The sequence below is a fragment of the Aricia agestis genome, chromosome 11 (genome assembly GCF_905147365.1).
Source record: "Aricia agestis chromosome 11, ilAriAges1.1, whole genome shotgun sequence".
Lineage (NCBI taxonomy): Eukaryota > Metazoa > Arthropoda > Insecta > Lepidoptera > Lycaenidae > Aricia > Aricia agestis.
In genome coordinates, this window is record NC_056416.1 from 17,408,593 (window position 1) to 17,419,471 (window position 10,879).

Below are 10,879 nucleotides of genomic sequence, written 5' to 3' on the forward strand. Positions count from 1 at the left end.
GATTCACCGTGCCGGTTATGCCGAATAGTATTATCATTCAAGTTCAAGATATATTTACCCCACCGCAATTTACGGCATTTAAAAATTAAACCACAATGCTAACAATGTAAATGTCACTAATTAACCGCGCAATAAAGGGCTACAATGGCACATCTATTCGGTGAAGCGTTTTGTAAATAATTCCGTAATGAACATCATTATACACTTGCGAAAGCTCGCTGCTGTCTGAATCCATTAATTGGGCCCTACTGCCGCCGCCGTCGCCGTCGGCGGCCGCGTGCAGTTTTTAACTTTGAAGTTTGAACACATTATCGTGTAAACACACCGGATGGAGCAACTCCAAGCGCTTCACAATTTACGAGCGTCGAGCTGTTTATTCACTTTCCTCTGTTGGCTTCCTGCCGGCCGAATGCCGAAGTCTAAAGGTTGTAGCGGGATTCCTGATGCTTGTTGTTGAAGGTCTGTGAAGCATAATATGACTGTGTCAGTAGTAGGCATTGAACGGCCTTACGTTTTTGTAAGCAGCTTAATGCCATGACATACATTTTCGTAATATGAACTAACTGGGTCTCTAATTTTACTTACTTCTAAGGGTCAATGCAGACCGCAACGCGACGCGCAGATACTTCGAGCTGCATTTCTAAAAAACCCATTGAAATTTGAACTTTATTTACTACACAAAAAATTTGACATTCAATTGACAGACTCCAATGTAACTTCTGTGACGTCGCTAGATGCCTCGCGACGTAAGGCTGCCTGAGGCGGCTAGACGCGTCTCTAGGCTGAAGTGTCCTCTGTAAAGTGAGCGCAAGCAGCTCGGCGCCGCCTCAGGCCGCGTGGCAATATGCTGGACGTCGTCAATACAATTCGGACGGTTCGTGGTGCAATTCTTATAATATAACAATCCATCCATACTTCCAAGTTCCATACTAAAATACTCATATTTTAAATGCGAACGTGTGTCTGTCTGTCCGTCTGTCTGTTTATCTGTCTGTCTGTTACCTCTTCACGCTCAAACCACTGAACTGATTTTGCTGAAATTTGGCATGGAGATACTGAGTCCCGGTAAAGGACATAGGATATTTTTTATCCCGGAAAAATGTACGATTCCCGCGCGATGAACGAATTTGGGCGCAACGGAGTTACGGGCGTCATCAGGCGTCAAACGCCGATTATTTGCTCTGAGGGCGCAAATGATCGGCGTTTAAAGTCTAGCGACACCTCTCCTGCCTCAATCGGCCTAAGTCAATGTTCCCGCCTCGTGTGTGCGCAGTACACATCAACACTCTCTATTCTTTTTAATCTCATAACCCAGTGGGACGGAAGGCCGACTCGACTGGCGAGAGATCAGGCACCGTACCGAATTTTTACATGCCCATCCGACGCATGGATTATCTTACTTATCAGGCAATCAGGTGATTAGCTTGCATTGTCCTAACCGAACGTGGAAATTAAATGTTTCCAACACGGGAATCGAACCCATGACCTCCGAGTCAAGAGACACGCTTTATTATGTTCCAGTGGTTATAGAAATATAGAATATACATATTTCTATAACCACTGGACCACGGACGCGTTATATCATAATATTATAATAAACTAGATGATTCCCGCAACTCCGTTGCCCCAAAACTCGTTTATCGCAGGGGACCTGTACATTTTTCCGAGATGAAAAGTATTCTATGTCCTTCCCCGGGACTCAAAATATTATCTCCATATAATATTTCAGCCAAATTGGTTCAGCGGCTTGGTCGTGAAGAAGTAACAGACAGACAGACACACTTTCGCATTTATAATATATTAAGTATGGAATTATGGATACGAAATAATATCTATGTAACAGAATAATAGAAGGTTCTTTATGTTTATATGCCTGAAACAATTTTCATTTTGGAGTAACGAAGCTCCGTATAGATATTCTAGTCTAACAGACACTTTCACTAAACCAGCATGTAGGAATTTCTTTACACCAAATTTAGTTTATCGCGGTGTATAGGTACGTGGTAGAGTTTTTGAGACATAAAAACTATAAAATTCACAAAATAAAACAGCCTAGCTGGTTAACAGATTTTATTATAAAATTGTTCCTTGTGTTAATACCGCCTAGTTTGTGGAGTAGTCAGTGACTCATCCACTGATAGTTTACTATTGATTCTGACTATAGCACGTTGCTCTAATCTCTATCCCAATATTGTTACATCTGCCTTTGAATATAATATTAGCTAGCTGCAATCCATACTGTATTATGTACACGCTAGTTGAGAAATCTGAAATTAAAAAACATCATGTAGTAGGTAGTCATTATGAACTAGAAAGATTAATTATTTTCCAGGCAGGTATTCTTTCTGATAATAAATTATTAAACACAAACACACCATGATAATTTACAAAATATAAATATGAAGGAGAAAATTTATATAAGTATTTGTAAAGTGGAAAGTTTTCATATCCAACACACAACGTGGGAGAGCCATGCTTCGGCACGAATGGGCCGGCTCGACCGGAGAAATACCACGTTCTCACAGAAAACCGGCGTGAAACAGCGCTTGCGCTGTGTTTCGCCGAGTGAGTGAGTTTACCGTAGGCCCAATCCCCTACCCTATTCCCTTCCCTGTCCTCCCCTATTCCGTTCCCTTCCCTCTCCTATTACCCTATTCCCTCTTAAAAGGCCGGCAACGCACTTGCAGCTCTTCTGATGCTGCGAGTGTCCATGGGCGACGGATGTTGCTTTCCATCAGGTGACCCGTTTGCTCGTTTGCCCCCTTATTTCATAAAAAAAAAAACAACGGATATTGTATGTTTTTTATACTTACATTTTTAGAACATACTGCAGTCTGCAGCCATCTAGTTAAGTGTCACCTCTATAGTTTAAAGCGGGTGTAGTTTCCAGATGTAATATCACAAAATTAAATAAAATTATGATACTAATACAAACCAATTGCGAATACTTTATCCAAAACCTATTATGAGACCACATGAGTAGGTACATAAATCAAGACTTCTGACTTCTAACCCATACAAGCAGAGTAGACAGAAGTATAGAGTATGCCGACAGGCGACAACTGATGTTGAAATTTTTAAATTTGACGTATTATGACGAAAATCGTCGCTAGGGTTGTTAACTTGTTACCTACGAATTTAAAACTATGACATATTCGCTGGACGTGTTCCTCTTTGGTCGTATTGTTGTTTGTGTTTTTGCACATGCGATTAAAATTGTCAGAATCCAATTTTGAAATTTTTATTTTAAATATTTAAAAATAAATTATATCAGCCAGCGCGAGGCACATTCCGTTTATAATCCTAGTGAAACCCGACGAATTTGACAGATATTGAAACCTGTCCGTTTCTTTGCAGTCGAACTACTGGTCATTATGTCTATTGTGATACAAGTGTAGATATACTTAGGTACTATAATAATATCAGCATGACACAACCATTACGCATTAACGCATTTGCAACTTGTTTTAGAGAAGAATATTTATTATTCAAGTGAAAAACACTTCATAAACACACCATAATAAATTACAAAATATAAATATGAAGGCGTCATATTTTACAAAATTTTGAGTGAAAACATCAGATTCTGACAGCCTTTGTCAATTCGGAATGTAGCGAACGCAACGTTCATTTGACGCGTCTAGCAGCGCCACATACGCCTGATGCAGCGCTGTCATCGATATTTACATACGATATCATACGAGGCGAGGCCAGGCGCGTCACGTCATTACGCGTCGCGCATCGCCTCGCCTCGTCACGTTGCGGTCTGAATTGACCCTAAGAGTTCTAAGAATAATTCGAAAAGGAATTAAATAAAAAAAAAATGTCGCTTCCTAACGCCTGATGTTGTGTACCTCAGTATACTAGTACGGAATACCTGAGTCAGTGAGTACCGGTCGCCTTGTGCCGGAGTACACAGCACATGGCACCGAGAACCAACACTCAGGGTCGACCAACTGGTTGCACTGCCAGTACAGTCAGCAGTGAGTACCGGTCGCCTTGTGCCGGATCAGTGTTCCTCGCTCGGCGCCATATCGGTCAGTACTCGGCACTCGGCACCGAGCACCGACACTCAGGGTCGACCAACTGGTTGCACTGCCAGTACAGTCAGCAGTGAGTACCGGTCGCCTTGTGCCGGATCAGTGTTCCTCGCTCGGCGCCATATCGGTCAGTACTCGGCACTCGGCATCGAGCACCGACACTCAGGGTCGACCAACTGGTTGGCCAGTACAGTCTGCAAGATATTGAGAGAGATACAAACTTTTTTTATTTTCTTTGCCATTACTACTTAAAATTAGCTGTATCTGTAGTCTGTACCTACCTAAAATTAGATTTCGCTTCTAACTCATTAATTCATTATAAATATTTTAGCGTTATAATCGGTACGTGTACTTAATATTCGTTGATTAGTAACTTTGCCTATTTTATTTTATTAGGATAACTTACAGCATACTAAAAACATATTTTACAACTTAAATTTCAATAATAATTTTGAATGCCAATTACAAGTTTCCACTTATAATAATAACAATAAATAGATATTACACATACTTCAAAGCAACTAAGTACTTACTGATAACTGAAAAAGACGAATACTCTTTCTGCGGACCGTATCGCGTGATATCTCACAAGAACCTTGAACGCCTCTCATTTTTCGAATTCTGCGAAAGGACGACCACTTACATATAAGCGTCGCCGTGATTCAAAATATCCTTATGTTCGCTACTTATATTAGAGCATTCTACAAATATATTATAAATCAGAACAAGTAACGAAAAAGTCGAAACTGAATAAAAGCGCATTCACGTCGGTTTTCGAAATACCGTTGCAGTATTCACAGTCACCTGTTAATTAAACCTGACACTTTTCTTCGTGTTGTTTTCCAAGTCTCGGAGAATCGTTTACGTCGGAGCTCGTAGCAATATTCGGAGTGGGCAGCGGGCACTCGAGTCTGATCACCACAAATAATTACATTAACAAAGCTCTCAACGTTTATAGCTCTGTTTGTCGCCTCCGAATATAACTTACAGCTGAGTATAATTCCAATAAACGGCACAATGTTTGTTTTGATTTAGAATATATTTTATGGCGCATCACCTAAGGAAGTAAACTTCGTTTACTACACTGTACACGTAAAACATGAAGATTGTAGATGTACTATTGCACGTGACAAAGTAACTATTGTGTACTGTGTAGTGTTCCAGAAGGTTTGCGGGAACGACCACTATTTCAATACCATCTCTTTGAGATGATTAATTGATTTTATTACATGAGCCCAATAGATCAGCCAAATTAGCAGTAAGGTAGGGGAAAAATAGAAAATATTTTGTATTGCATTGTAAAGTTAATGTTAATTTTGAAGTAAACTTTAAACAGGCGCCGGGTGTTGCGGACTCTTGAGCTGGCAGTAAGACGTGCTGGCAGTAAGTGCTGGCAGCTGGCACGTTACCCGTACGTCTTCGTTTGCGAGAAGCGACGCCCTCCAAAATCCAACATACGCCAGTTTACCTTTTGAATAAAATATTTTGCAATTTTCTCAAGAAAGGTAGCAAATATAAACGAATGATATTTTTATTTCGTGATAGTTAAAAAAATTTACGGTGATCATTATTGTCCATCAGGTGTAGGAGTGGTGTCATCATCCCTCCCCCACTTCCTCGGGCGCTCATCACCGGGTGATTAGTCAAGATGTAACGAACTGTCCCCCTGTCACTCCGCTCCTATACACGACTCGCGGATGTCTAAAAGACCGTGACAATATTAGCCGGGGGAATGACGAATTCCTCACAAAAATAACCCCGGCACTCGGCAGCGGTGGACAAAAATAAGTCACCGAGATACACCAAAGTACACCTTCAACATCAGCAATCAACATTTCATTCTTTTAATTTCATAAAATAGGAGTACCTACTTACATTATCTATTGATGGACCTATTTGTATGTAGCCATTGAAATAAGGCGAGCTATCTCAAAAAAGGATAATACATATAAAGATATCAACACGGTAAAGTCATTAATAGTTATCTCATACATGTCTATAACTCCCTGTATGGCCGATCAAAGAGCGTGATCACTAATAATATAATAGGATGATCGTTGCGGAAATTGGTCCAGTGTCAATATAATACACAGCACAAACGTGGAGCAACTTTCTAATTACATAAGGGTAAGCGATATTGCGTTGGTGTGATCCAACTGCTGTATTCAGGACGCGACGTGACGCCGCCTGACGTGACACGGCGTGACAATTGCCTGACGCCACCTGCCAACCTGTAACGAAAGCACTTGTGGGCTAACTCTGTAAAATAGGTTGGAAGCATTTTCAAATTTAATGTATTCGTGAAAAAAACAGAAAATTGAATAATACCATAAAAGTAATGATACAAGATATTTCTTTAGTGTTACATTATTTGTTGTGAATGTATATCGGCACGCGCGTTCACGAGGGAACTTCCTCAATACTTCCTCTCGGGCTATTTGTGAAATAAACAGCGTTATATTCATGAGTCCCGACCTCCGAATTGAGGTCTGTATTTGTCCAGCTCATGTATTATTGATACACCACTTGACCTGCGCGTGCGGGCCGTTTCATCACTCTTAGCTCAGTTTTACGGCCGCGCTACACGGATGACCCGACAGTCGACACGGTTTTAGAATAATAACAGTATTTTTGGTTAAATCTTTATAAATGCTAAACTTTGTGAGGCTATTTATTAACATCTTTTCCTTAATCATATTATAAACTAGCTGCTGCCCGCGACTACGTCCGCGTCAACATAGTAACTAGAATAACAAAGAATGATAGTCCACTAACAATTTATATGAAAAAAGTAAAATATAACCTCCTCCTTTTTGGAAGTCGGTTAAAGAGTTGCCTAAGTTACACCTTGCTACATCAGCTATCTACCAAAAAAGTCCCGGCAAAATAGCTCCAGCCGTTTCAGAGATTAGCCGGAACAAACAGACAGACATACAGACAAAAATTGTAAAAAATGTTGTTTTGGTGTATGTATAGTATATCGATTCATATGCAAGTATTAAAAAATGGTTCTTTCAATATTACAAACAGACACTCCAATTTTATTTATATGTTACATAGATGTATAGATGTGAAAGTGAGTCTCCTTATTAACGCTAAACTCTTTAGAGGAGTATGGATATCTCGAGGCCTGGGTATATTAGGTTCGGTAAAATATTAGGCAAAAATGTATTAGTTGCGAGGTCAAAAATGTTATCTAGCAGGAAGCGATTACCGGAGATGCTTTATTGCAGGTCTACAACCTCTCGCTCCGGGAGCAATTACATTCGCCATATAAGAGCACCGCAGCCGATACATTTATTGAGATGGAGTCCTCGTAGCGGGCGACGGGCGTTTAGTTACAGTTAGGTTCAGGTTCGGACGATGGCGCGGCAGGAAGCGGCCGCCGGGACCCGTTACTTCCAATATCTGATCTCCGGCCGCAGCCTGCAGCTTCCCAGAAACGGCGAGCAGAATGCCGACTCCGATTAGCGCCGATTAACGTCGACAAACTCGGAATATAAATGCCGCTGACTGCTCCTTTACACTTTTTATACACAAAGTTAAAAAATTAGCTTATTTAACGCTACAATATCATGATAAACTCAAACGCTAAAAAAAATTATATGTATCAGACAGATCCACTCACTTTACAATAAACAGTTTTTGATAAAAAATTGTATGGCGATGACATTGAGTCCCAGGAAATTGGATAGTTTTCATGGCGGTAAAAGGTATGTACGAATATTAAGTGGTAAACTAATTTCTATTTCAGCGAAGTTGCGAGCAACACCAACACAACCTCAGACCTCTTCGTAAACCTTTGATTATTATACCACACTAGATAGAGCGAGCATAACTAACGTGAGCCTGAGCAAAATAATCACGTACACGTTTTATGGGAGTGCCGAGTGCGTTACGTCCAGGCATTGCACGGGCATTGGTCTGTTTGCAAAAGCGGGACAATTTCGGCCTCGCGGGGTACGCCGGGACAGACTGCCTGAAAGTAAGTAAGTAAGTAAGTAAGTAAGTAAGTAAGTAAGCGTATGGTCACGTTAAGCATAACAGAGTTAAAGGACTTTATCCATGATTAAAATTTTACAAGCTTCCCACGAAAGTTATAGGTACTCTATTTATTCAGCTCCACAGCGGTTATCTTTAACTGTATTATCTGGCTATCCGGAGACTATATCGGCTGAGACGAGCGACTCGCTGGAGATTAAACATTAACGGCCCCGGACTCGAGTCGTAATCGTTCGTTAACTACGCGAGATTTACTGCCGCAATAACAAATGATAATTAAAACAACTGAAGCGCTCCAAAGTTTTTGTGAACGACCCGAGTTAAAGAACTGGGGAAGTAATCAGCGGCGGTTGTGAGGTGGGGGCAGGGGGGGGCAGACAGGAGCACCTCATAACATGATCACTGTTGATTGCTGCTAATTAAAATGAAAACCTACACCACTTGTTCTTCCAAGTAGAGTAATTCTATGGTATGCGACTTGAAGAGGCTCCGACTGTAAAGTGGCATAATATGACACTTCAGTCCAAACTTTACTTCTAGAAAACAAAAAGTTTTCACACTCACAAACATCTAGACAAATTTTCAATCTACCTAATCTTCAAAAATACGGTGCAATATCTGTCCCGTATTTCACGCGGGCTTAGCACGCGACGTGACGCCGGCTCCCCGCTGTCACGCCGACGGGCGGCGGTGTCACGTCGCGCTGTCACGGCGGGTCGAGACCGGCGTGTTTCGGCAGGTGACCCGGATTCCTTTGTTTACCATCCGCGGGACGAGAGGAGGATTAGCGCGAAGTTTTAATTTTATTTATTGTTTGTGTCGCGGCCTTGCGAGTTGCGAACTGGGACGGCGGGCGGCGGCGGCAGGCGGCGGCGGGCGGCGGGGGTCGTCGTTACTCATCGTTACTGTCGTGTTGAGTTACTTGACATCCGATCAGGTATTATTAACAATCACCAAATCTGCTTCAGCTAATTGAAATAAAGACAGTTTTTTTTATATTCACCAGGTTTATCACCAATACGGCACATAATTTAAAATTATTACATTTTTATGCAGAGGTAAAACATCAGACATTTTTTCTATATTATGTTTTTTTGCTGTTTCTTATTCCGACATCATTCCTTTCTCGACCTTACCTTAAATGCTAAAACGCTAGCAGTAAAGAGCCGCGAAAAAGGATAGATCGGCGATTTAAATGCAAAATCAAAACATGAAAATACTATTTTCTATTTCCATTGCTATTCTTAGCATTATTTAGCGCGACGCGTAGGCGGGAGCGAGTAGCGGCTAGCGGTTATTGCCTCTATACTGGGAACTGTTGTGTGACAGTTAAAATATAAATTGTTATAGGTAACTCGTAGGTCGACAGAACTTTGATAATATATTTTGAGGCGTTTCGCTTTATAGAGATCTATTTACGAGCATCATCTGTACATAAAATATTGTCGCGAAGTGTGAGTCACGGGGACGAATAAAATACACATTTTAAATTATCCACAGAATCTTATAACATTATATGACGACGGCGCGGAGTAGACAATTTTATCTATTTATTTGTTCCACGTGAACGCTATATCAAAGCGAGGAGACGGAACGAAAATATAAAAAGCTATATTTTCGTTGAAATATTTGGCAGGAAACTGAAAATCAATTTATGATTTCGATGGCAGTTTGAATATTATTTATGCACAGAATACGACCACCGCGCGCCCGCACCCGAGCCCGCGCCCGCGCCCGCGCCGGCCGCCGGCCGCCGGCAGCCGCGTGATAAGGTAGAGTTATGAGTTATGACAGTGTTTGTGCTGCCGACAGCCGTATAGTGCCGAGAGCCGGGCGGTGACGCCGGGTGACGCGCGTCATTACACTGCACACCACCCCAGCCCAGACCAGAAACCAAATAGACCACAATTCATACGTAAAGTTTCAAATAATCGGCCAAGTGCGGGTCGAACTCGAACATGAAGGGGGAAGTCCCTTCATGCGCGAGTTCGAGTACCGTTATAGAGCAAAAATATGCCAATTTTTTATTTTTATGTTAATTTTATTTCAATTTTGTTATTAATTATTAAAGTACATAATATGATTATACATTCCCATTTACTTAGAAACAAGAATACAATATTATGTTTCCATTTCAGTCTAGGACGTTTAGTTCAAACTATGATATAACATTAACACTTTTATAACATTACATAATTTATATAATTTAACATTTTTATTTCTAAGAATACTATTAACTATTAAAGTACACATAAAATTGAGGATTTTGTAAAATTTTCAAGTGCCTGTCTGTTGCCGTTATCGATATAGAGCAAAAAGGGCTAAAATCAAGTTTGTTGTATGGGAGCCCCCCTTAAAATATATTGATTTTATTTTGTTTTTAGTATTTATTGTTATAACGTCAACAGATATACACATTACACAATCTATGAAAATATATTATATATATTATATTATATAATATTATATTGTAGCTATTTAGATAGCGGTTTTTGAGATACAGCCTGGAGACAGACAGACGGACAGACAGATATCGAAGTCTTAGTAATAGGGTGAAGGGTCCCATTTTTACCCTTTGGGTACGGTACCCTAAAAGCGATAAGTAATAAGTATAATTTATATGAACACCATAAGAACCAATTCAATTGCTTAAGAGGATACAACAGGGGCTAGAGAAATGAAAAAAAAGTACGTGTAATATCTATAGCTGTCTCCCTTACCTCAAGCCTATACCGCAGAACGCGATAGAGACAACTGCAGAAAATCCAGAAAATCAACGATTCGTTGTCCCCTGATTCCTTCTCCAAAACTTAACCGATTTAAGTACTTTTTTCATT